At 53.2% G+C, this 26,953-nt stretch overlaps 1 protein-coding gene across 8 annotated transcripts in view; it reads left to right on the top strand.

Annotated features, from left to right (window-relative positions):
* The window catches only part of Pitpnm2 (phosphatidylinositol transfer protein membrane associated 2), a 115,946-nt gene that overhangs the window by 25,739 nt on the left and 63,254 nt on the right, over positions 1–26,953 (top strand). For all 8 annotated transcript variants that reach the window (XM_070024824.1, XM_070024822.1, XM_070024820.1 and 5 more), the window contains exon 2: positions 7,494–7,596. The gene's annotated coding sequence lies outside the window, so the exon portion shown is untranslated. The remainder of the gene's footprint in view (positions 1–7,493; positions 7,597–26,953) is intronic.

Genomic DNA, 26,953 nt, shown 5'->3' with positions numbered 1-26,953 from the left:
GATTATAGTCATGAGCCACCACCTCCTGGTGCAGATTGCTTTTAACTAGGAGTCTTTGTGTAGATTTTCTCCTTCTTATGTTTTCTTTCTTCGTTCATCTCATGTTTGGGAGAAAATACAGTGAATATTTTATGGTGCAAGGTTTTCAAAAACAGGCAATCTTGGCTGGGTGCCAGTGGCTCACGCCTGTAATCCTAGCTACTCAGGAGGCTGAGATCTGAGGATCTCGGTTCAAAGCCAGCCCAGGCAAGAAAGTCCGTGAAACTCTTTATCTCCAGAAAACCGGAAGTGGCACTGTAGCTCAAGTGGTAGAGCGTTAGCCTTGAACTGAAGAGCTGAGGAACAGCATCCAGGCCCAGAGATCAAGCCCCACAACTGACCAAAAAAAAAAAAAAAAAAAAAAAAAAGCAGGCAATCTTGAATAACACGAGCAAGCCCCCCTTGTGTGCTTAGTCTGTGTTTACTCTGCATCCTTAGTCTGTGGTCTGTGTCCCATCTCCCTGAATTATTGTCTAGACTATGGTCCAAGAGGCTTAGCCCCAACGGGGCCTGGGCCTAACTTTCCTGGTTCTGTTGTGTATCTGACTCGTAGTTGGGTCGATGGTTAGCTAGATAAGTAATGCTAGCTGCTGTCCCAAGCAGTCTGCTAGTATCGGTTGCTGTCACAGCAGAGCATGCTCTCCCTCCCCCCCTGTCATCCTCCAGTTGGATGCTGGGTGTGTGGCTGCCATGCAGTAAATCCGGGACCCAGGATCCTTTCACCTGCTGTTTTTTTTTTCCTGCTGTCCTTTAGGGTGCCCTTGGAGTGCATGCATGGAGGTGTACATCCTCCAGTCCCACAGTCTGGCCCACACTGCCAGGGGTGTGGTTCCCCTCTGCCAGAACTGTGGGTATGCTACAGCTCAGGCAGGGTCAGTGCTGAATGGAAACATCTTTTAGAAGGTGTGAGCTCATCTCCTCTCATTCTGCAGATGGGAAAACCAAAGTCCAGCAAAGGGAGCTGACACATGCCATCAGCAGGCATTGGTTAATGTCCGTGGAGAACCTCTGTGAACCGCGTATACATCCCTGCTCTTACATAACCAAGCCACGGCTTGCGCTGGCTAGTTGGGCCTGGTCCTCCTCCGTACTGCTGGAGAGTCTGGGGGCCACTGTGGGACCTCAGCACTGGCTTCGTTCCAGTGCATGTGTGCACAATACACACACGTGCACAAGCACACACATGGATGGGTGTTGGGACACTGGGGTGGAAAGTTAGTCTCGTCCCAAGAGCCACTTATGCACTGGCTCCTCTTAGTGACACATGAGACTCAAATATACTGAGAGTGCTCAGATCTTCTGAGTCTCCCACTAGAAACAATTTTCTGCAAACCACTCAGGCAGCTGCATCCCCACCATTGTTTGTTGCTGTATAACCAGGTCCCAAACTTAGCCATTTGTGTGTTTGCTGACACTGTGACAATTTGGACTAGGCTTTGGGGGAACAGCACCTCTCTGTTCCCTGGTACCAGCTGGAGGGTCTGCTTCAAGATGGCCCTACTCCCTTAGCTGGTGAGTTGGTGCTGGCGCTGGGCTGGGCCAGCGGTGGCCGCCTCCATGTAACTGCTTACTGAGTCTGCGCAGGCCTTCCCACGGCTCGGGGACCTCCAGTCAGTTGGCTTCTTATGTGGCCTCTGCTCTCCCAGACCACAAACTCACAAGCATCCAGCCTCTTACCTCCACACTCTCCTCCTTTATCTTATTATTAACTTTTTCCAGTACTAAGGCGTGAAGCCAGGGCTTCCAGCTTGCTTGGCTGGCACTCTACTGCTTAACCATGACTCCAGCCCAGCTTTTTGCACATTATTTTGGAGATTGACTTGTATTAGATGTTTCTGCCTGTGCTGACTTTGTACCCTGATCCCCTGGATCTTCTAACCACCGGAACTCCGTTACTAAACACTAGCTCCCATGGCTCTCCCTCTGTCCCCTGGCTCCCACCATTCCATGTTCCATTTCTTGAATTTGACTACTCAGTTACCTCATATAAACAGTCATACAGTATCTGTCCTCCTGTGACTGCACTCTGCCCTGAAGGTTCATCTGTATTGTAGTATGTGCCAGAATTTCCTTCTGGTCAGTTCTGTGGAGAGACCACATTCTGCATCCATCCGTCCATCTGTGGGCGTGGGTTGCTCCCATCCCCTGACTCGTGAATCGTGCTGCTGTGGCAGGTGGACAAACACCTGTTTGATCCCTGCTTTCATGTCACAGCCTGTTCTTCCTCTGGCCCAAGTACAGACCTGGGCCCATCATGTCCACACGATGCTGTTGGTTATGACTGGTGAAAGGCCAGGCTGTATTGAAAGGGAAAGGACATTTCAAGGACTTTGGGGGACACTTAGAGGCCCCTAAGTAGCAGTCTGTCACAACCACTCTGGCAAAGGCTTTGCAGACCTGCTCACGCAAACCCACCCAAGATGTCTCTGTTTGTCTATGCCTGTGGAACCCTCTGGAACACACAGACTCAGTGGCCCAGGCTTTTAGAGTCTTGGGGAGCAGCTGAGGCCAACCCCCATCTGTTCCCTGCATAGAGAAGGCCGCCATTGCCTGCTGGCTCCGCGTCCTGCCTTGCCGACGGCCATGCCACTCATTACATAATCTGTTATTCTGTGCTGCAGCAGGCCCTGGTTACTTGTCAGAAGTTTCTGAAAGCCAGCTGCAGCGGCTCCCGGCAACTGGGGTGCTGCCTGTCCCTCATAGTATTACTCACTCTGTACTTAGCTAAATTTAACTTGTTATCATCCCAATGATATTTTTGTGGGCTTGGGATTTTACATAATGCTACCAACTGCTGCGGGCTAAGAATTTCTCCTCTTTGTTATGTGTGTGCGTGTGTGCCGAGTGCATGCGCACACGCACACACACACTCTCTGTCCCCTCTATGAACTCTTGCACACTCACAGAAGTATTGCTGTTTACCTTTGCCCAGCTCTGCTTTCCAAGCCCTTCAGGTCTGCCCTCACTGTCCACCGCCTGGGACGAGAGCTTCTCACTTCTTCCCAGTGGCCGGCTAGTGCTTCCACCCACACCCGACACTCTCCACTCTGAGAGCCCTGAGGGTTCCTGCTGCCTGGGAAAGAGCAGTGTGTGGGAGCCAGTGGAAGCTGGGGGGGGGGTTGTCAAACAAGGAGAAGCACAACTACCCTGCCAGACCAGGATGAGCACCAGCAGAGGGCCCAGAGCTATTCCCAGGGAGAGAAGACAGGTGCCCAGCTCTCAGAAGGGCCTGGGGCAGCATGTGAGGGCATGGACATGCAGCTTGGCCCCTGTGATTCTCTGGGCTCTGCTGCCCAGAAGTGGCCATGGGCTAGATTCTCCTGATGAGGAGGCAGGGTGAGTTCTGTGGGGGAGCAGCCACAGTAATGGAGGCCGCTACTAAGCACGTGCTGTGTGCCAGGTGCCATGCACGCAGCTGGGTAAAGTGGGTACTAGTGTTCTATTCCTCAGATAAGATAACTGAGTGCCGGGCGCTGGTGGCTCATGCCTGTAATCCTAGTTACTCAGGAGGCTGAGATCTGAGGATGGAGGTTCAAAGCCAGACCGGGCAGGAAAGTCTGTTCAGACTCATATCTCCAATTAACACCAGAAAACCAGAAGTAGCACTTTGGATCAAGTGGTAGAACACTTGCCTTGAGTTGAAGAGCTCAGGGACAGCGCCCAGGCCCCATGAGAGAGAAAAGAAAACGAAGTCCCACAGAAGCCAAATAGAACATGGAGGCCTCAGTGCCACGATGTAGCCAAAACCAAGCCCAGAGCCCGTGGGACTCATCTCTAATTGACGACTCAAAAACCACAAGTGGAGCTGTGGCTCAAAGTGATAGAGTGCTAGCCTCAAGTAAATAGAGCTCGGGGACAGCAACCAAGCCCTGAGTTCAAGCCCCACAACTGACAAAAAAAAAAAAAAAAAGAATTTAGGAACTCCAGGTGTATATCAAATTGAAAACCTATATCCACACAAACATTTGTATAAAAAGTTTTGTGTAGCTTATTCATAAATTGCCAGTAGGCAGAAACACCCCAGACGTCCAACAGCAGTTGAGTGGAGAAACAGAATGTGGTTTATACATTCTGACATGCAATGGAATATTACTCGGTCACCAAAAAGTGAAATGAGTACTGTCACATACTTTGACATGGATAAACTCTGAAAATGTAATGTTTCATGAAAGGCCACCTGGGATGCAATTACACTGAAGTGGAAAATGTCCAGGACAGGCCAATCTGTAGAGGTAGAAAACAGATTAGTGATTGCCAGCATCTGGCGGGGAGGAGACATTGGGCAGAGACTGCTCAAGGGTCAAGTTTCTTTTAGGATGTTGAAAATATTACAAGTTGAGGGGGGTAGTTATGGAGGTGGGAGGAAAGGGATTGTAGAGGGAAAACATAGGAGGAGGCAACAAAGCTCAATAGGAAATGAACTTATTACCGTGCCATGTAACTATAACCCCTCTGTACAGCATTTTTACAAAAAAAAAAAAAAGAAACTAGTCACAAAAAAGAGAAAATATTACCAGTTAAATGAGTGGTGATGGTTGCACAACCTTGTAAATAGACTAATAACCAGTGCACTATACACTGTGAAGGTGAACTCAGGACCACAGGCTAAGCTCCAGAGGCTTCAAAACATCTCCTCAATACCAACTCCCCAAAAGGATGGGCTTCGTGGCATGCGGATTATATCTCAATAAAAAAAAATGAGGAACCCCTCTGTACATCACCTGTATTTATTTATTTATTTTTGTCAGTTGTAGAGCTTGAACTCAGGCCTGGGAGCTGTCTCTGAGCTTTTTCACTCAAGGCTAGTGCTCTACCACTTTGAGCCACTGCACCACTTCCAATTTTCTGGTAGTTTACTGGAGAGCCTTGTGGGCCGGGTGCCAGTGGCTTACACCTATAATCCTAACTGCTCAGGAAGCTGAGATCTGAGGATCTGCGGTTCACAACCAGCTTGGGCAGGAAAGTCCATGAGACTTATCTCCAATGAACCACCAGAAAACCAGAAGTGGTGCCGTGGCCTGAGTTGAAGAGCTGAGGGGCAGCGTGAACTGTGATTTACAGGCAGGAGCCACCTAGTGCCTGGCATTGTGCATCACCTTTATAATAACAATAAAACATATTCCCCCTGGAATCCAGAGCCCTGGCTTATAGTTAGACTCCAGGCAGTTTGTTTCAGGACCGCCTTCCATGTGTGTCAGCGTCCACCTATTTTCAGCCACCGCCCCCAGGTCCATGTGGGTGGGAGGAGCATTCTTCAGCCGCGCGCCCCCTCGTGTGTTAGCTCCAACCCAGCCAGGGCCAGCTTGAGGTATGTGGATGTCTGGGCATGCTTGCAACTTGGCGCCCCATCAAACCAGTATTCTTTAAGTGTTTGTTTGACATTTATTTAGTGGTGATGAGGAGAGACTGATAGTCTATTAATAGAAATGGTGTAGAGAAACAGATTCATGTACAAATTCACAGCATCGGGGTTCTGAAAAATTTTTAGAAAAGTAATTCTGACTTCTGTTCTTGTATCTGAGGCAGTTTTGTTTTCTTTTTTTTTTCTCTTGTGTGCAGTTCTCTGCATCACTCATGAGGCTGATGATTTAGATGTCAGAGTTAGAGCAGTGATATGTGTGTGTGTCCCACCCCCGTTCCTGGGCACAGCAGCGCCCTGTGTGTTATTTGGGCACACTCCCTGACTCAGGGCCATGGCACCTGTGGGACGGGCAAACAGGAATTGTGCCTGAATTCTCAATTTCCTGTCAGGCCATGGACTGGTTTGTTTTTCTCCACTTACGTTGTAGGGTCACCGGAAGGACCCATTCCAGGGATGTTTTGTACCCCAGGGTCTGTTTCCTAACCTCATCTTGGGTCACTTACTAGACTTGGGGTACTTTGGCCAGAGACTTAAGTCCCTACAACAGCCTCTTTGTGTTCCCAGAGCACCTTTCCCCTGGTCCCCGCCAGTGCGAGGCCCCGCCGAGCTTCTCAAGCGCAGGTAGAATGGAGGCGCTTCCGCGCGTCATCTGCTCGTGCAGCCAGCCCTCGCCCTCTCTGGGAGCTGCTGTATTCAAAAATGGCGCTACTTGGCTCTGACCTCCCAGTGGTTGGGAGATATGTCTGGGAACGCCAAGAATCAGGATGCGGAGGTCCCTGCCGAGCTTGGTGAGCTGAGGCACTGGATGGCACATAGAGGAGATGGCTGAGGGCCTGGGGAACTGCACCTGCTTGGCAGCATTCTGTTTTTCGGGGGTCAAGCGTATCTTTGGCTGTGTACATGTAGCCGTGGAGATGAGGAGCAGCGGCAAGATGGCTGAGAAGCCTGGGGCATTGAAGGCCACCCCACAAGTTGCTTGCTCCCTGTGCTCTGGCTTTCCCAGGAGCGTGGGATGTGTGGCGGGGTGGGGGTGGCATGCGAAGAGCCAGAAGAGCCACCGTTCTGAGCCTCACCTCCCACTGCTCCGCACGCGGTGCTCTCTGCGCCTCCCATTCCTTTGCTGTTCTGGCTCTGGTGGCCCTGCCGCTCACTGGCAGTTGATCACTTTGTCATCCTGAGCCTCAGTGCAGTTCCTCTCGGGTTTTACTTTTACCTCTATCCCCACCACTCACCCTTGGTGGCCACGGAGTGGTCCCAGCCTTGGGAGCTCTGTGCCTGACCTCAGCCCTTGAAGGGCTGCCTTGGACTTGGACAAGTTGTTTCTGGAACAGTCCCAGCACCTACAGCCTGCAGGGAGCAGCTTTCTGGTCAGTCATCTGAAGGTCTCCGAGGCTGCTGCCTGCTCCCTGGGCAAAGGTACAAGGGTCTCATAAATGTGTCAGACAGACGAGGGTGTGTGTTGAGCTGTGATGTGGGCCCTGCGGGGTCTCAGGTCCCTGTGGGGGCTCTGGGCTGAGTGGCAGCTTTAGGGTGTCACTCAGGTTTGGGACTCCCCGAAAGTCCATTTCTTTTTCTTATTCTGTTCTGTGGACTTGGCTCAGGCCTGCAGGAATCAGTCGAGGAGGATGTTGATTCTGCACCTTGTAGCCGGAGGCTTGCTGGGAAAGAAAGCTAGAAGGCCGTGTCTTCTCACCCAGCACCATGGACACAAGTGTCTCCTACTCCTTGCTGCTTTGTCCCATCCACCTGTGGCCTCAAGTCCTGTGGGTGAAAACGCTCAGACTGCTGTGCTAGAGTTCTAGAAGGCAACTGTGCATCCTGGGGTTATGGATTCCAGCTCCCTGTACAGTCTAAGCAAAGGGTTTAAAACGATGTTGGGGTATTTCCATCATCTGTTCCTTAAACACTTGCTCTCTGAATGCATCCTGGACCAGATGCATTTATAAAACAGAGACCCTTTCGCTGATACCCATGTTCTACCTCTTATTCTGTGGGGAGTTTGGGTCTGGCGTAGCTCAGGGTGAGTCTGGCTCTGTGCTAGTGTGAAGGGAAGGGAAGTCTAAGTGTCTCACCAACTCTCCCATTATTGCAGGATGCTGGCATGTGTGTCCTGGTCCCTGATCCCCTCTTGTGGGTCTACTGATTCTTCCATCTTCCTGTGCCAGAGACATCAACGGAGCTGTTCAGACCTGCAGGTAAGTCCCAACCTCTTTTCAGTGAACCTACATCCTGGTGTTGGGGCCACTTTGGCCTCTGGGGGTACAGAGGCTTTGTTACTTCCTTCTTCCCTTAAAAACCGGACCATCCAATTGCCATGGGATAGACTGTTTTGATTATGCTTCTTGCAAGTGTTGACTTAGCTTTACTAATTAGGAAGGATGATTTTCTGCCTCAGATATCTTGAGATTACTATTCACTACAACCTCCAGGCTAGCCCTGTGAGCTGCCATTCTCCCGCTGGCAGAGCTCCTTGGCTGGTGGCTCAGCCTGGCCTCCCCACCGAGGACCCAGGTCAGGACAGGGCACACGATGAAGCAGGTAGACATTTTGGGTTGAAGCTGATAGTTCCTTCTGGGCTGTAGTGCCTGGGCTTTTACCACTCTGGTGTTGGGCAGAGGCTAGACTGCTTCGTCACCCTGTTGCCCACAAGCTGTAACAGTGGCCCCAGATTCTCCTTGCATGGGTTTTCTTAGACTGTCTCTCTGTGCACACGCATTCCCACAGTGAGAGGCCAGTGTTGAGGCTGTCTAGCAGCCACATCAGGACCAGGGATTGAACGGCCCAGTGCTAGATTCCTATCTTATATATACCCTAGCCAAGACCAGAAGTCCTGAGACTTTCGGCTTCTAGTCTGTTCAGGTCTTACCCAGTCTCCTGTTTTTCATGTCAAGACCTTTGGCAGATGAAACAGGAAGTGAGGTGATTTTTCATTTTCCTTCCCTAAATTCCCAGACACCTTGCTGCCTGGGTTCTCAATAGCTAGTCAGAGCTTCTAGGTGTGAAGGCTGAGTATCCCTTTGAGGGAAGGTGAGGAATTGGGATGGGGGCTGGAAGTTTAGTCCCCACCTTCTGTATGGGGTCTTTAAGTACACCAGCTCCCCAGTAGTCCTGTGAAATTGGGATCCCATATCACACTAAGGAGCTTAAGGTGAGGCTTAGCGATGGCTGGTGTTGGGTGTGTGCTCACACAACTAGGATGGGACCTTGAGTCTGAACTCTGAAGTATGTGGTGTGATTTTCCAAAAGGAAGCTGCGGCTCACAGGATGCAGGTCCAGGTCCCACCCTGGGCCCCCCTCCCTTGCGGAGAGCCTGGGTGGGGGTGCAGGGCCTCTGAGGCTGCCTCCAGCTTGGTGAGTGTGCCCCGCGCGCGTCTGCATTCCCAGGCTGGCATCGTGGGCTGTTTTCTTCTCTAATTGCTCATTCTCTCTACTTGCCATGAAAAGGCCTGCAAGTGCTGAGGAAAGAGAGTGCTATGTTGTGTGTGTTTTGGTTTTTGGTTTTGTCTTTATTCACTTTCCAAGGTGTCTCAGCCTCAGATGTGGGTGTGGGGAGTGTGGTCCCATGAACCCATGGGTACATGGGTTCTGCAGGCTTGGAGCCCCATGGGTTCCATGTGCAGGTGAACATAGCTTCCTACCCCACGTGGTGACCCCCCCACCTGAGTTCTCATGTCCCCAGCAGCCCTGGCTTCCTGTTTTTTTCTTAACAGAAAGGGGGGTTCTTGACCTAGTTGATACCTACATCCTAGAGACCAGCGGGTTTGCAGAGACAGTGCCCTCATTGGGACCTGGAATGCTTTCAAGGATTTCTCTGCTTCACTCACTTCTCCAGAAAATATTTGTTAACTATTTAGTAGGCCCTGGGTACTATGCCAGGGCCCCTGGGTATCAGTGAACAAAAGAAGCCCCATAGAAGTAGTTTATTCCTTGTTGCACTCTGCTTTGCTTGTGCCATTCCATCATCGTGAAATTCCCTTCCTTCTCCTGCCTGTGAGGCTCCTGACTTCCCTTCACAGCCCATTCCAAACACTTCCTTTTCGCAAAAGGTCTTTGCAAGCCAGGGGTCCACACTGACCCACCCTCCCTTCCCCTGTTCATCTCAGCGTTCCGCTCTACTCTGATAGGGTTCTTGGCACCATATACCCTGAAATATTTGGATTTCTAGCTCCAGCACCTGCTATCCTGCAGTCATTCGGACCCAGAACGTGACAGGCCCAGCTGGGGCAATCAGGTTGACTCCTGCAGGCCTCTGAGCTGCCCTGGCGGTTTGTGGCTGTGATGGGCAGAGTGAGTGCTGAGCTCTCTGGGCAGACAGGAGAGTCTTTAGGTAGAGAAAGCAGCATCCTCCCTCCTCTCCGCCCCCCCCCCCCCCCGCTCCCCCGGGTGCTGAGAACATAGACATTCCCAGCCCTCGAAGTGGAGGAAGGAAAGGCCTGAAGAACAGGGTTTAGTTGTTTTAGAGAAGCTGCTTGCTCTAAAGGAAACTCAGAGCCTTTCCTTCCAGGGAAGAGGGATGCTGGGTTGTTTCTCAGCACAGCTGGGCATCTTCTGACTGTACAGTGGGGGCGGGGGTCTCACCCCAGGAGAACATTTGCCCTCAGTATTTCACTTCAAAGCTGAAGATGTTTGCCATTCCAAGGGGTAAGCGGCTCCTGGCCTTGCCTTCACCTTGGTAACCCTGGGGAGGGAGCCAAACAAGGAGGGTCTCCTGACTCAGGCCCTGGCTTCCTTCCGATTCCTTGAAGTGTGGGCTCACAGGGAGGGGTGCTTCCTGCCATTGTCTGTAACAGCTCTGGCAAGGTCACTGTCTCCTGAGAAGGAAGAGAACTAATATTGTGTGCAGTACCTCAGACCACAGCAGCAGTGGACGCGCCTGCCTCATGCTGGACTCCTTTCCTTTGCCTGGCCCTGTGCTGAAGCCAACACCTGGGTGGCTGCTTCCACCCGGGCAGTACGGCCTCTGAGCTGCTCCTCTCTCTTCCTTGAGGCATCCTGGGTCCACAGGGAAGATTTCTAGTCCACCCCCGCGGGCGGACATCATGCCATGAGCATAAGGAAAGGAGCTTATTCTGAACTTCTTGCTGTCCCCCAGTGCTGATAAGAAGCTGAGCAGGGCTCATGGCCCTGGTCATGCGCAGATTAGCTCTGTCCCTTCACCTGGACACCCAGCATGGTGCAGGACATGGCTTCAGCTAGTTTTCCCGGCCTAGTCTTTACCTGCTCTTCATGCTTCCCGCCTGGCTGTGTGCCCCAGAGCTGTCCTTTTCATTCTCTCTCCCATTCCCCTCAACTGCACTGCCCTGTGGCATAGGTGGGCGTGTCTTCCTAAGAGAACATTGTGGTTTTCCAGCCAAGTGGCATATTTTGTCTTGTGCTTCCAGCTCTCACCTGTTGAGGTGCACCCAGGTGTTCTGTTCTTCAGGAGAGATGGGCACAAAAGTTCTGAGTTACTGAGCTCGGGACAGGCAGAGCCAACTGCGAAGCCATCCTACTCTGTTCAGGGCCATAAGAGAAGAAGGGCTTCTCAGAGCTAGGCTACAGGCTCTCCCGTGGAAGCCCCTTCTCATACCGTCCTTCTTCCTGCTCCTCCTGGCTGTCAGAAGGAGCCTGCTGTTTTCTTTCTCTCCTGTGACTGATTCTTGGCATACTCAAGAAGCTCGTGGTTGTGACCTCATCGTGCCTGGTCAGGAGGCACCTCCAAGCCTTTACTTATGAACTAGTTGTACCTCCCGTTGCCAGGGGCCCTTGGCAGGGATTTCTGGGTCCATCCTCTGTGTCATTCCTCGCTTTATTCTCTCACACACTTCCTTTCTTGAAGAATAATTTTTGTTCCTAGAGATTATGTCCAGAGCTAGGAATTGTTGGAAGGATTCCTGCGAGGATGCACTCTGAGTTCAGACTATTCATTTCAGCAGCATGGATGAGTCTACCGTGGATCAAAACATGGGATAAATTGGGGCTGGGAAGGTGGCTCAGTGGTAGAGTGCTTGCCTTGCATGCCTGAGGCCCTCGGTTTGATTCCTCAGCACCACATAAGCAAAAAGAAAAAAGCCAGAAGTGGCACTGTGGCTCAAGTGGTAGAGCGCTAGCCTTGAGCTGAAGAGCTGAGGGACAGCGCCAGGCACAGAGTTCAGGCCCCACAACCGGACCCCCAAAAAAAGGGATAAATTACTAAATGGTTCTGGCCTCCTGGGGCTTATGCTTTAGTGGAATAGACAAACTGTGAATAAATAGGCAGTAAGATATGCAGGTGAGCCAGGTGCTGGTGGCTCACACCTGTAATCCTAGCTACTGAAGAGGCTGCAATCTGTACATCTGGGAATTGGGATTTGAAGCCAGCCCAGGCAGGAAAATGAGTGAGACTTTTATCTCCAATTAACTACCACCCCTCCAAAAAAAAAGCCAAAAGTAGAGCTGTGGTTCAAGTGTTAGAGTACTAGGCTTAGACAAAAAAGCTCAAGGACAGTGCTAGGTCCTGAGTTCAAGCCCCAGACCCAGCATAAACATTTTAAAAAGTAATGAAAGCCAAGCTCGTTGGGGCAGTGAGGACTTGTCTTTAGCATTCCATCCTCTAGCGCTCCAGCACTGCCCTGCTCAGCTGTCCCCTGCGCTGTGTCACCACACTCCAGAAGGCACCGCGAGGGACTCCTGCTGTTGCTGGGGTGACTCGCAGGAATAGACCTGTGCTCAAGGACACTGAGGCTGTCTGGGACCCCTGAGATCTGGGACCCCTAAGTCTGGGTGCTGTGCCAGGACTGTGGGGCCACATGTATTAGCTTCAAGATTCACCCCACTCCCTGGCCTCCATCTTCCCAAAAGAGGAGCTGCTAGCTTGCCCTTGGAGCAGGTGGGTTCACTGTGGGAAGGGCAGGCTTGACAGGACAAGCACCAAGCACCCTCTGTGCCCGAGCACAGAATAGATGTAAAAGATACAAGTGCTATGTTTTGAAGGGCTTAGGGAAGAACACCCTTCACTCACCTTGGTGCCTGAGCCTGTGTCCCTCTCCGTGTGTGCCACTCAGAGGGGGGGATATGAGGCACAGTTGCTCCTTGATCTTCACTATGAAAAAGTTGATTAAAGCAGGAGGTTCAGAGATGACATCTCAGCATGGGGCCCTGCTTCTATGTCACAGATTGGCCCAGAGCCAGGCTATCTGATGTCCCCTTTACTCTGAGTAATGGGTAGAGCTAGAAGGCAGGTGTCCCAATTCCATAGGTGAGTCTTTTGATTGTTTCCTTTCCCTCTGGGAGGTCTTCAGTGTATTTGCCAGTTAGACTAAAGATGGACACTGAGGCTGGAAAAAAGGGCGGGGATGCCCCATGCCCTGGCTGTCCCCATCTTCTTCCCTAGCCAGCTGTGCTGTTTGCATCTTCCCCTGGATCCTGAGTGGGAAGTGGTTGGGATGCAGGAAATGGGTTCATTCTCCACAGTTGGCCAGGGCCAGGTCCAGTGTGAGGTAGGGCAGGAGGGTGGCTCTCTGGAACCTCAGGGTAGCAGTGACCTGCTTTCAGCGAGCCTGGGCCTGCTGCCTCTGATTCTGCGCTCATTCCCTGAGCTGGACGATCTCCTCTGATTAGCACACTGACGTCAGAAAACCATGTCAACTCCAATCTCCCCTCAGCTTGGCAGCTGTGATGTATCGTTTTAGACGTGTCCCCTGCCTCACTACAGAGGGCAGAGGCCAGTGGGGAAAAGGATTATGTTGCTTCCATCTGGCTGCAGCCGCCTCCCTGGCCCCATCCAGCTGTTCCCCATTCCACACTGCCAAGCACAGATGTCGGGGTGAGGTCAGCCTGGGAGCCGAGGACCTGCCCATCAGCTTCACGTGAATGACTTCAAGGCTATTTCTGGCCTTGCCATTATCCTAACGGCTCCGAGTGATAAATATAGACACAGATTGAAAAGCCCCAGTGGCAGGCAGGCAGTCAGGCAGGCAGGCAGGCAGGAGCACAGGGGAGTGTGTGGACGGGGGCTCAGCTATAAATAAGTCTGCTGGAACACCGCCCCAGCCATGCTGCCATGCCAGGCCCAAGTGTATGCATGCGTGCATCTCCCTCCCTGCCAGAGTGCACTTGTGCCTCTGGGGTCTTGGGCAGAGGAGAGAGGGAGGGAGGAGGGCTGCTGAGGAGAGGGAAGTAGGCGCCACCTTGGACAACAGGACAGGCTGCTGAACGTCGGTCATCCTGTTGGAACTTATAAAGGGGAATGCTGGAGGGCTGGGAATGTGGCTTAGTGGCAGAGTGCTTGCCTAGCATGCTTGAAGCCCTGGGTTCATACACAGAAAAAGCCAGAAGTGGCGCTGTGGCTCAAGTGGTAGAATGCTAGCCTTGAGCAAAAGGAACTCAGGGACAGCGCCCAGGCCCTGAGTTCAAGCCCCGGGACTGGCAAAATAAATAAATGAGGATGATGGGGTGGCCCAGCCAGAGGATCCTGGGAGCAGCACATGGGAAGGAAAGTGTGTGGTAGTAAGAACACTGGCCCCACTCCAGCATCCAGCAGTCCCCCTAGCTGAGCTGTTTTGGGGGGCAAGTTCAGGAATTCTAGAGTCTGGGTTTGGAGTCCTGCTGGGAGCTTTCATAAGCCTTGTACCAGTCTGTTTGTGTCTGTTTTGCTTTGCCTGGACAGCATCCTCTTTGCAGGAGCACAGCTCTGTTTCTCTCCTGGCCCCAGTCCTCACTGCTGGGCCCAGGCTGGATTGCTGGCGGCTCTCGTTTCAGCTAGCTGCAGGCAGGGCTCCTACATGTTCCTGCCTCCCCACCCGCCTCTTACTCCTGCCAACATCTTTTCTCCTTTTGTTTTTGCTTTTCTTCTGCCTCTCCTCCCCAGTATCCCTGTAACGCCTCCTGGCTTGAAGCAGATATGTGAGGTTGTGCTGGAAGAGGAGCAGAACTGTGCCCAAGAGACACTGTTCTTGGAAAAAAAAAAAAAAAAAGTAAGCTGGCAAGAACCCCAAGAACTTACCATGATTGAGACACGGTTGTGCGGTTACCAGTCCTGGAACCCATGGCCTATAAGCCTGTTGCCTTCTGAAGCCTCATTAACAAGGGCATGTGAGTTCGGCCTGCTGTGTGAATAGTGCTGGTGTGTATTAATATGCTTGCTGGCTACCCTGTATAGGAGTGCTGTGGTCCCTCAGCACTGTGCTCCCCATGTATTCCCTGTGCCTTCATGGGGCAAAGAGAACCAGAGGGCCCTTTTGGCCTCTTGGGTGGCATGCATATGGGCCTGCTATTCAGTCCTGAGGGTGGACTCTGTGCTCACAGCACCACAAGGTGAATTGGGTTACAACTCAGTCTCCAGGAGCTTGTGAGGGGTCGTAATGCCAAGTCCTGTGGGAGTGGAAGATTCGCTTCCTCAGGTGCTGACCCATGCTGAGGTAACTCACCACAGGTCAGATGGTGTTGGGGTTGGGTGGGTGCAAAGGAGGGCCTTCCAGAAGGAAGGAGCAGCCTGTGCAGAGTCACCAAGGCGGGAGGGGGCACCCTGAGATGCTGTCTGTGGCAGCCCGATCAGGGCTGTATCACGGAAGGCTGGCTTAAGGGAAGGCCAGAGGGAAGGAAAGAGCTAAGGCAGGAGTCCAGGTGTTGCCTTAGAATCTAGGGAGCGTTGAGGGACTTGAATTGGAGGAGTGATATGTACCAGGTTTGCATTAGAAGCTTCATCTGACTGTGTGGGGGACGGGTTGGAGGCAGGAAGTAGGAGCAGGATGGTGACATCACTTGCTTAGTTGAGTACCTGTGAGGTGTTTTTGCCTTTCATGGTGTGCCTATAAAAGTGGGGTGTACAAATGCGGCTGATTATTTCTAAAGATGGCTGCCTGGAGTGGCCATCTCAGGGCTGGCTAGGGGCCTGTGCTGAGCACAGAGCTGTCAGTTCCGTTTGGCTCAGTTGGCTCAGCCTTGGTCGGGGGGTAACTTGTCCAACAAGCTTGGTCCCAGTCGGTACCTGGGTCTGGAGCAGAGATAGCTAGTCCCCTGCGGCCTGGCCTGGGCTTGCTTGCCAAGCTGGCGACTTGGGGTGACTTCATAGACAGTGACTGCACCAGCCATGGCCTGCTGTCAGGGCCCCGCTTGCCAGCTGACCCCCTCAGCGCACTGCTGATGCAAGCTGGGAGCTCCAGCCCCTAAGAGAAAGGAGAGAAGCAGGCATGTGGTGTGATGGAGGGATACGTGTGTCTGCTTGAGGGACCACAGCGCTCAGGAGTTAAGTCTGGTTGTGTAAATATTTTCTTGTGTGTGTGTGAGTGATAAACGGAGTGAGGAAAGGAGACACTGGGTGGCCTCCCTGCCCTGGGGACAGGGAGGTATTTGTGAAGGGCTAAGGGGGAGCAAACCAGTGACCAAGGCCAGTGCTCCCAGGCTGAGAAGGCCAGCACAGAAGCTTCTACTGTGCCCTTCAGTCCCAGGCTCCGTTTCCTTAAGACAACAGGAAGAAGACATGTGTCCCTGTGCACAGGGGCCTGCGAAGTGCCTGGCCTTGAATCTCTGATGACTGGGGGGATGAGGGGTGGGGGGGTTCTTACATCCCTAAGAAGGAATCCACAAAGCCATTCACTGAGCAGTCCCAGAGGCTTTGCTGTACCTCTTTCTGATGAGCACGCATACTAGACCAGAACTTGCTTTTCAGGCCTCACTGGGGACCCCAACTTTCTTACCCAGTTGTTTGTGCTTGTACCTTTGTCTCACCACGGCCTGGTGTCTGCAGCTTTCTTGTGTGCCTTGGGAAGCAGGGCAGGTCAGGGCGGGCGCTGAGATGCTGATGTTGGGTCTAAGAGCTTCAAGGTCTGTGGCCTTGCTCCTCTGGGCTTCTACCAGTCACTGCAAAATGGGAATCCTAAGGTGCGGCCTTGTGAGGTTGGCGGAGGATTAGATGAAACGAACTGAAGCAGGTGAGCAAGCTGGCCGTTCAGCTGTGCTTTGACGGGAATTGTGGTACAGGGGGAAACTGAGGCTGAGGAAGGCCATGACGGGTAAGGCTGCAGAGCTGAAGTCCTCTTAGATCTGCCTCTTTCCCATCTGGGGCTTTTGTTCCCATGTGGCAGCAGAACCCCCTCTGAGATATGCTAAGGTGGCTGGCAACGATGGGAAGAGGTCCAGTTAGCGGTCAGGGTGGACAAAGCATGGGCCAATCACTGCAGGCTAAGCTTCCTCATTCATCCAAGTGCTTTCACACATGGTCCCGGCTGTGGCACTGGGTGGGTTAACAGGACTTCATTCCTTCGGCAGGCATTTGGGGGAGGGAGGGTGTCTCTGAAGGCCGATGTTATGCTAGCACTGGAAGATTGAGGAGACTTTGGGTTACCTTCATTTCTTCCCCAGTTTTTCCTTTGTGAGGAAGACCTCAGGTCAAGCTTAGGGAAGGCCCCTCTTCCTTCTGAGATGGGTTCTCAGGACAGGTCTGGATGAGTGTGGCTACCTTCCCTGAAGGCCTCCATCCCATAGCCACCGCCCTTCTCTCTGCAGCCTGGAAGCTGCCCTTGGGAGGTTGAGGCTGACTAGAGCCCTGACCCCACCCTGCCCAAGCCCAACTTGGGCCTCGGAGAGCCTGAGCTAGCCTTTGACTCATCTGTGCAGATGGGTTGTTGATTTATGATGCTGGAGGGGGAGAAGAATTCTTCTAATTATCAGCTTCCAGAGTTCTGGCTTTGTGGCCAGAGTTGAAGGGAGGCAGCTGTTTGGATAACATCCCTAGATGACTCGGCCAGCTTTCCTGGGCCAGAAGACACAATGAAGACTTCAGCCGCAATCTTGTACTGGAGTCAGAGGTGCCAGATTTCAAGCTTAGGGTGCGAGCACAGCTCATACAGTGTTTACTAATTAAGCCCGCCAGGTGAGGACGTGGAGCCTCTCTGGGGTCATCCTGGGTCACCAGGCTCTCCTCCGCTGGGAAGTCCCCTCCCTCCCAGTGCCTGTTTTGTGCCACTTTAGCTCCATCCCTGATTGAGCCGTCAGAGCTGAGGCTTCTTCTCTGAATCTCTGGTCTCCCTGGGCTGGGGCAGCTCGAATAAGATGAGCACTTCTGGGGCTGGGAAGTTGGCTCAGTGGTAGAGCGCTTGCCTTGCATGCTTGAGGCCCTGGGTTTGATTCCTCAGCACCACATAAGCAAAAAGAAAAAAGCTGAAGCGGTGCTGTGGCTCAAGTGGTAGAGTGCTAGCCTTGAGCTGAAGAGCTGAGGGACAGTTCCCAGGCCCAGAGTTCAGGCCCCACGACCAGACACACCCCCCAAAAAATCACATCAATAATTGCCGGGCGCTGGTGGCTCACGCCTGTAATCCTAGCTACTCAGGAGGCTGAGATCTGAGGATCGCTGTTCAAAGCCAGCCCGGGCAAGAAAGACCGTGAGACTCCTATCTCCAATAAACCACCAGAAAACCGGAAGTGGCGCTGTAGCTCAAGCGGTAGAGCGCTCGCCTTGAGCTGAAGAGCTGAGGGACAACGCCCAGGCCCAGAGTTCAAGCCCCACGACCGACAAAAAAAAAAAAAAAAAGATGAGCACTTCTGAAATGCATGGCTGGCATGTGTGGCCAGGTTGGTGGCTGCACAGATAGCTGAGGACCTATGATGTTTCTGCCACTCTGTCAGCCCACAACAGCTCTTGCTTGGATCCCAACTTTGCAGCGTGGGAAGAAGGGTGATCCCAGGAGTTCAGGTCAGAATTCCTTCCCCTCAGGGGGCTGCCATGGCAGCTCTGCCCAGGCTGCTGGCTCTACATTATTTCTGACCCCTACTTTAACTTGTCCTGGGGCTTGAACTCCAGGACCTGGGCACTGTCTCTGAGCTTCTTTTGCTCAAGGCTAGCACTCTACCCCTTGAGCCACAGCACCACGTGTGGCTTTTTCCATGTATGTGGTGCTGAGGAATTGAACCCAGGGCTTCATGCATGCTAGGCCAGCACTCTACCACTAAGCCACATTCCCAGCACCCATCCCCCCACTTTAACTTCACTTCAACTTTGTTCCAGCCATATGAGGCCAGTGCCCAGTGCTAGCCAGGCCAGACAAGGGAGGGTGACTGGAGCACCTCTGTCTCTGTCTGGATGTGGGTGTTTGTTTTTCAGAGCTGTTGTGTTGCAGAGATAAGAGGCCCCTCTTTCAGCCCGCCCAGTCTATTCCTAATCCAACTGGATGTCTGTTGTGCTTCTTTTGGTCACAAAGGGTCAAAGGCATGGAATAACACTTTCTGCTTGGGCCATGGCCTGCCTGCTAGGTTCTCTAAGGATCTGTGTTCTCCGCCTGCTCCTGCCAGGGCTGGCCCCAAGCTGGTGCTTCAGTCAAGAGTGTCATCTGTGTCAGAGAGGCTGCCTGATGAGTGGCAGGAGGGGAGGAGCACAGGAGCATGGGGGTTGCTCCACAGAGCCTTCAGCAGCCATGAATATGGTGACTAGGCGGTTGCCTGTCTGCCTTCCTTCCTTTTTTTTTTCCAGTACCAGGATTTGAACTCAGTGACTTCACATGCAGCTTTTTCTGCCTGGACTGGCTTCAAACTGAGATCCTCCAAGTTTCAGCCTCCTGAGTAACTAGGACTACAGATGAGAGCCATTGGCATCCAGCTGGTTTTCGGCATTTTAAAATAAGCTTTATTGAAATAGTTCTCATACCATACATTCCACACATCCAATTCAATGCTTTTTAAAAAGTTGAGTTGTGTAGTCATCATCATAGTCAATTAGAACATTTTGTTTTTTACTCCAAAACTTAGGGACATTACCCACCTTCACTGTGGGGTGGGGGCTAGGGGGTTGTTGTATTTAGGGTCTTGCACTTGCTAAGTAAGTGTCCTGCCACTTGAGTTATGTTCCCAGCCCTTTTTGCTTTAATTTTTCAGATAAGGTCTTGCTCTTGCCCAGGGCTGACCTGGGACCACGATCCTCCTACTTTCTGCATACCTGGCATGGCAGACAGGAACCACCAAACGCAGCATTTTTGTTGGGATGGGAGTCTCACTAACTTTTTTGCTTTGAACTGTGATCCTCTTATCATTTCCTGGTCCTTTCTCAAGCAGCCACTAGTGAGGGAAGAACTGGGGAGGTCTGGCGGGACATTCTTCTTTGGGTTGCCTGGTAGCTTTTATTTTTTTCTTTTCCAGACCCAGGGTGGTGGGCAGACATGGGAGGCAGGAACCCTGGAGCCTCTGTCTGTTTCTGTTTTGAGGAGCAGATCTGAAGCCTAGAGGAACCTTGCAGGCAGATCTGGAAATTGAACTGAGATTAGAGCCAGCCTGATTGATAACAGCCTAGGGATTAGAGGAAGGGCAGTTAAATACTTGCTTAATCTTGTTCTGTCTGTCTTTTCAAACAGTGGCTGACAGTCTTATTGACTTGGTGGGGCAGTGCTTTCTGGAGAGCAAAGCCCCTCTAGTGCAAGGGATGGCCATCTTCTGGTACCTTGTCAGCCTGGGGGAGATGAGGCTCCTCGGCTTGCAAAGTCACTAGTCTTCAGAAGTGTCAACAACTGGGCACCTGTGGCTCTCTACGGTCATCCTAGCTACTCAGGAGGCTGAGATCTGAGGATAGAGGTTTAAAGCCAGCTCTGGCAGGAAAGTCCATGAAACTCTTATCTCCAATGAACCACCAGAAAACCAGAAGTGGTGCTGTGGCTCAAGTGGTAGAGCGCTTGCCTTGAGCTGAAGAGCTAAGGGACAGCGCCCAGGCCCAGAGTTCAAGCCCCACAACCAACCAAAAAAAAAAAAAAAGTGTCAACAAAGCTGACTCTAGTATTTGTTTTCTTTTTGGTATTTTATTTATTCATTTATTTTAAATTTTTGTTATTATAAAAGTGATGTACAGAAGAGTTACCGTTACACAAGTCAGGTAAAGAGCAAGAGCACATTTCTTTTAGGACAATGTCACCCCTTCCTTCAGGTTTCGGTATTTTGAGACAGTGTCTCTCTATGCAGTCCAGGCTGGCCTCTAACTCTCAGTACTCCTGCGGCAGTCTCCCTAGTGCTAGACCACTACTCTGTGTGTGTGTGGGGGGGGGGGGGGGCTGGGTTGCTTTTTACACTTGAGGAGGCTGGGGGAGTTAGAAGGTAGCTGGTGTACCCACTTCAGTTTCCACTCCTGACCCCCGGCCAGGCCCAGGCTAGAGAGTAGCCAGCCGGGAGAAACGAGGAGCCCAAGATGGAGAAATGACAGCACTACTTTCTCCCTGTTGTGGTAAGAATGAAGTCGGGGAAATGTATAAGTGGGGTTGTGGTTTACTGAGAGACCAGGCGGCTATGGCCGCTGTAGAACTGATGTGTTTTCACCTGGGTCCTGAGCCTTAGAGAGGCTGCAAATTGTGCACCCCATGGGGCAGCACCTGCGCCCCAGCCACAGCTTACTTAGCCGCCTCCCCCTCCAGCAGGCAGCCTTCTAATGAAGTGCTGCAGGCTGGGACCCCGCTGCGGAGTCCGGCACCTCGGCGGGGGGTGAGGTGGCAGGATTGAGAGCCGAGATACTCCTTGCTGTTTCTGCAAGGCCCTGGTGGCAGGAGAATGAGGGTGGTGTGAGGGCCCGCCCACCTGTCCACCCTCCCGGCTGCCTGGCTGCTGGACTCATGGCCTGCTCCTCACCCAGCTCACTGCTACTTGTTCTCCCTGCCCAAGGAAGCTGGCGGCGGTGGCCGTCGGGCCTGCAGGAGCCTTGCTGGCGGTAGGGGATGTGGACAGGTAGAGACATGCACTTCCTAACTTGTCTGGGCAGCGGCTGCTTTCCACTGAGCACTGCCCCGGAGCATCTTGTTCCGTCGGCTCCCCTGTCCGCAGGGACAGGAAGACCAGGCCCTGATTGGCCTGGGTTTATGATTTAATAACATGGCCGGGTGTCACTGACCTGGCCTTTGGCTTCCTTTGGAGGGAAAATAAGCAGAGCAGGACTGGGGGCTGTCTCACACTGCCCCCCCCCCCCCCCCCCCCCCGATGTGGGGCATTAATTGCTCACTCTGAGCTTCCGCTTGTAAAGTAAGATAAAATGCCTGCCTCCAGGCTGCCTGGAGTGGTCTGGGTCAAGGGTCAGGCCCACCTCTGCATCCTGGATCTCCAGTCCCTGTCCTCACACCCCTGTGCCGTCCTCGTCCACGCTGAACAGGCCAACTGTACGTGTTTGGAAATGCTGAGTTGTCACTTCCAAGGCCCAGTCTAAAGACGGTGGCTTTTGCTGTCATTTCTCTTGGCTCATTCGCTCTGAGGGGCCAGCTGCCGCCTTGTGAGGACACTCGGGCAGCTCCCAGGAAAGATCTGGAAAGGTGATGAGAATCAGAGGAATGAGCTCTAGTCCCTGCCACGCCTGCAGGTGGGCAAATCTCCACAGAAGGACCCACCAGGAAGCCGGAGCCGAAACACCAGCCCCCCTCCCCCCGCTTGCAGCTTCCCGACACAGAAACCGTGACCTAACAAGGGTTTCTTGTTTAACCGCTGTTTGGGGTGGGTTTTGCGCAGCTGTGGATAACTCGTGCAGGTCTCCCTAAACATCAGCCACCAGGCACATCTGTTTTGGGAGCAGAGCTCGCTTTCTCACCATGCCAGGGTGCCCACTTTTGGCTCTGGCTTGAGTGTGTTGCTCCCGATGGCTTGCAGTGAGCTTTCCCTCAAGGACCGCGGTCTGCCACATTCGTAGCTCCGGTGGCCCCATCTGCTCTGCTGCCTGGCTGCCGAGCCAGGGCCTGGGCTTGGGACTGCTTGGGGTGGTGAGTGTGCCAAGGACCCATCGGGCGGGGCTTCTTCTGGCATGAGGGGCATAGCTGGGCGAGATGCAGGGGTGTCTTGGGACCTTTTGTGGTGTGTGTATGTGGGGGAATCTGTTCCCTTCCTCTTCTACTTTCTTCTTGTCTTCCCAAGGCACCAGGCCTTGATCCCTTCGTCCTCACTGCAGGTTCCAACCCCGTCACTAAAAGAAGGGCTTTGATGTTGAGCTGCATTAAGGGGAAAGTAAGCGTCTGGAAATGTGAGACCTGAGACTGGTCAAGACTTCCTCTCAGCTTCATTTGAGAGGAGGCATGATTTTTTATTTAATTTTATTTATTGTTTTTGATACCAAAGACTTGAACCCAGGGCCTCATGCATGCTAGGCAAGCACGCTACTACTGAGCCACATTCCCAGCCCCGGGAGGCATGATTTCTCTGGGTCACCATCTTCTGGCTCATTGTAGAACCCAGAGATTAACTCCATTGTCCTCTGCTGTCCTAGGGAGGCCCGGCCCATGCAGCCTGCCTGCCTTGGCGCATACCCACAGAAGTGGCACCCGGAAGCTCTTAAGGAAACAATGAGTGGCTGCCCCTAGGCCTTTCCCGAGCCACTTTTAGCATATCTGCTGTGCTTTTAGGCAGCAGGGATAAGAGCATGACTTAGGAGTTCCCACCTTGGTTATTATTGAGCAAGTGAGTCCAATAGCAGCCAACATACATGGGGTGCTCCCTGTATGCTTTAGGACCAGAGTGATGGGCAGGTCAGAGGGTTCAGACCACAGAGGTCTGTCAGGCAGAGAAGGGCATATCTGGAGGAGGCGACATTAGCACAAAGGAGGCTCAGCAGGTGGTTCCCTGGGAGATCCCAAGTTCTCAGGCCCAGATCCTACTCTAGGGCCTGTTCATGAAGATCTCCCCACCCCCGAATTTCCCGTACTAGAATCACTATCCTGCTTTCTGGGCCTGGTGCTTTCCAGGAGGGGACACAGTGAAACTGTTTGATGGCCATGGAATTTGCTCCTGCCGTTTAGCCCGGCGCTGCGACCTCACTATCCCCAGCAGCCCCTCTTGCCTCCATCTCCATCTTACTTCTCACCACCTTCCAAAGCCATCCACAGAGGTTTTAGATGCCACTCATGTGCCAGGCTTTGTCTTAAAGGCTGGGTGTTCAGAAGAAAACCATGTGAAATTCCTTCCTAAAATATATCCCTCAGAGCCAGGCCCAGTGGCTCCAGCCTATAATTCTAGCTACTTGGAAGATGGAGATTAGGGGATCGAGGTTTGAGGCCAGACTAGGCATAGAAGTTTGTGAGACTCCAGCTCACTCAGTGGCTGGGTATGGTAGCAAGCACCTGTCATCCCAGCGGGGGAGAGGGAGGAGGGGAGGCACATGGCTGGGTAAAGTGGTGCGTGCCTGTCATCCCCATGACACAGGGCAGCACTCGGAGAAGTATCTCAGCCTAAGCCAGCCCAGCAGGGAGGGAGGCCCTCCTTCACTGCGCAGAAGCAGCTGGAGATGTGGCAGAGTGGTGGAGTGCCTACCTAGGAAGTATGAGGCTAAGTTTAATCCCAGTACTCCTAAACATAGGTGCCTGCCCGCCTGCCTGCCTGCCTGCCTGCCTGCCCGCCTGCCTGCCTGCCTGCCTGCCTGCCTGCCTGCCTGCCTGCCCGCCTGCCTGCCTGCCTGCCTGCCTGCCCGCCTGCCTGCCTGCCTGCCTGCCTGCCTGCCTGCCCGCCTGCCCGCCTGCCCGCCTGCCCGCCTGCCCGCCTGCCTGCCTGCCTGCCTGCCTGCCCGCCTGCCTGCCTGCCTGCCTGCCTGCCTGCCTGCCTGCCTGCCTGCCTGCCTGCCTGCCCGCCTGCCCGCCTGCCTGCCTGCCTGCCTGCCCGCCTGCCCGCCTGCCCGCCTGCCCGCCTGCCCGCCTGCCTGCCTGCCGCTGTGTGTGGGTTTGTGCTCCCTCTCCGGTGGTGTCAATGCCCAGAAGAACAACAAGCAAGGGGCGTGGGAGGGGGTGGTGGACTCAGCTAAGGATGATCAGAAAGGGACCTCTGTTCAGTCAGAGACGTACCTGGGAACAGGGGAAGCGAACAGTAGGGCCAAGGCCCAAGGTGGAGGCTGGGGGGCGGTGAGGCAGGGAGAGTCTTGGGAGAGCCACTCACCGGAGGCAACGGGGGAGAAGCCATGGCCCAGTCTTAGGGCACTGGTGGTCATGGTGAAGACTCTAGACTTGGCCTCAGTGTGGGGGTGTCGGGGGCATTTCCCCCCCGCCGCACCCGCCCTCACCGGCCTCCCTTCAGCCAGTCACCAGCTAGGGGTTTTGCAGGTATTTCTAGAACTTGCTGGGAAGGTGGTGTAGCATCTTCAGATCGAGTTGAAGACAGCTGAAATCCCTTACCTCAACGGGGGACTCTGATGTCCAGCCCTTAAAAGAGTTGGGTCTCCAGGTCTCTGAGGAGCAGGGGAAGTCCGGGGAGCGAGGTGTCTAGCCCCTCTCTCGCCAAGCTCGGCTCTGGAGTTCATCGCACACTTGGGTGCTGACCAGAGCGGCCAGCCTAGTGGAAGGCAGGAAGAAGCTGTTGGCCTGACTCCGGGGCTCAGCATCCTGACCCAAGCACTTTCCCCGGGGTCTCCAGCCCTCGTGTCAGAGCCGCAGCGGGACCTGCTATCTGCCGCTGCCTTTCTCTTTGCTTCCTTCTTCCTCATTTTCCCTAAAACGTCCTATGGAAGTTTCACCGGTGAATGTGGGCTTCATTACCTCTTAGCTGTGTGTGATTTTTTTTTGGGGGGGGTCCGGACGTGGGGCCTGAACTCTGGGCCTGGGCGCTGTCCCTCAGCTCTTCAGCTCAAAGCTAGCGCTCTACCACTTGAGCCATAGCGCCACTTCTGGCTTTTTTTTTCTGGTTATGTGGTGCTGAGGAATCGAACTCAGGGCCTCATGCATGCAAGGCAAGCGCTCTACCACTGAGCTACCTTCCCAGCCCCTTAGCTGTGTGATCTGCGGGCAAGTCAGCTATCCTCTCTGTCTGTGGTTTGCTCATAAGCACGGGGGACAAAGGGATGAAATGATGCAGGTGCTGTGAGCTTTGCTTGTTATGGCCCGATCTTCCCCTGCCTTGGACCAGCCTTGTTTGTTTGTTGGTCGGTCATGGGGCTTGAACTCTGGGCCTGGGCGCTGACCCTCAGCTCTTCAGCTCAAGGCTGAACTCTATCACTCTATCACTTGAGCCACAGCGCCACTTCCTGTTTTCTGGTGGTTCGTTGGAGATAGGAATCTCATGGACTTTCCTGCCCCAGCTGGTTTTGAACTGTGATCCTCAGATCTCAGCCTCCTGAGTAGCTAGGATTGCAAGCGTGAGCCACGGGCGTCTGGGCCAGCCTCGAGTGATTAGTGTTGTAGGCTAGCCGCCTTTGAGCTCTCTGGGATAGCTGCCCTGATCCTCTTAGGAAGAACATTCCTCATGTTTTGGAGATTATAATCGTAATCCGTTTGTTGTTACCATTTATGGATTTGACCATGTTGTGGCCATATGCTAAACGCTGCATGTATGTCATCTCACCGCGTCCTTGAAAGCAGCCCTAGAGACACACATTATTTCCATCTCCATTTTTTTTTTGCCAGTCATGGTGCCTAAACTCTGGGCCTGGGCGCTGTCCCTCAGCTCTTCAGCTCAAGTCTAGTGCTCTACCACTTGAGCCACAGCACCACTTCCGGCTTTTTCTGCTTATGTGGTGCTGAGGAATCGAACCCAGGGCCTCAGGCATGCAAGGCAAGCGCTCTACCACTGAGCCACCTTCCCATTTTGTAGAAGAAAGAACAGATTCTGAGAGATGAAAAGAACTCTAGGTGGAAAAAGATAGAGCCTGGACCTGCTGGCCTCCCATGAGACCTCCAGGCAGGAAGAGCACACCAGGGCTGGTTCCTCACACCCATGCAGGGCTCTTGGCTTCCTGTTCTTGCTCATGGCTCCTGTTCTTGCTCCTGGCCTCAGTGACCTTCCTTGAATTTTTCTGACTGTAAATGGTCAGAGAGGAACTCAAAGTAAAAACTTAAGTAAATAAGAGAAGCAGGTTGTGTAACTGGGGCAGTACATTCCAAGGAAAGGGCATAGCAAGTGCAAAGGTCCTGAGGTACCTGCTGGAGAAGGTGCCCCCTATGTCTTCAAAGCCCTGTCTGCCCTTTGGCATCTGACAGGCCTCAGCTCATCAGAGGCCAGGGAACTCTGGCTCAGTGATGCTAGCTAACATGAGGAGTCTTGCTGGTGGACTGTACTGTAGCGGGAGACCCGCCTAGAACTGGGGCAGGCTGTAGGTCTTGCCACAGTGGCCGTGCAGTGACCGGCCATGACTATCTTCGGTAGCATTTGGAAAGCAGAACTCTGTTTTCGTGTTGCTTTGTTTTTGTATTTTTAAATCATGGGAAAGCGTATGTAACAGGAGCTTACCATGCTGGCCATTTGTAAGTGTCCACGTCAGTGGCATTCAGTCCATCCACGGTACCATCCAGTCCCAGAACAGAGACTGCTCCCTCCCTTCCCCGTCCTCTCTTCTGTGCTCGGTGGACCTCTGTGGGCCTGCCTGTGCTGGTCATTTCACAGGATTTAATTCGTGGGAGGCGTAGCTTTTTGTGTCTTCTTCCCTGAGCTCCACGCTTTGGGGGTTTGTCTGTGTGGTTGGAGGTGGACATTTTTAAGCAAATGAGGTGTCAGTGCTGTGTCACCGGGAGCCGCAAGACACAGGAGAGGAGGAGCCCAAGGCCTGCCGTCTGCGCCCTGGCAGGTGGCAGTAACGCACACTGCGGGCTCCTGAGCCGGGCTGCTGGCGTCCTCCCAGACAGGTGCACCTCGCGTTCACCTCCCTCCCACCCACGGGTCACACTCCTGCTGCTTAGCGCC

The sequence above is a fragment of the Dipodomys merriami genome, unplaced genomic scaffold (genome assembly GCF_024711535.1).
Source record: "Dipodomys merriami isolate MVZ:Mamm:240054 unplaced genomic scaffold, mDipMer1.0.p SCAF_163, whole genome shotgun sequence".
NCBI classification, from domain to species: Eukaryota; Metazoa; Chordata; class Mammalia; order Rodentia; family Heteromyidae; genus Dipodomys; species Dipodomys merriami.
Note: the sequence above shows the minus strand (reverse complement) of the source record. Positions and strands in the feature narration are given on the sequence as shown.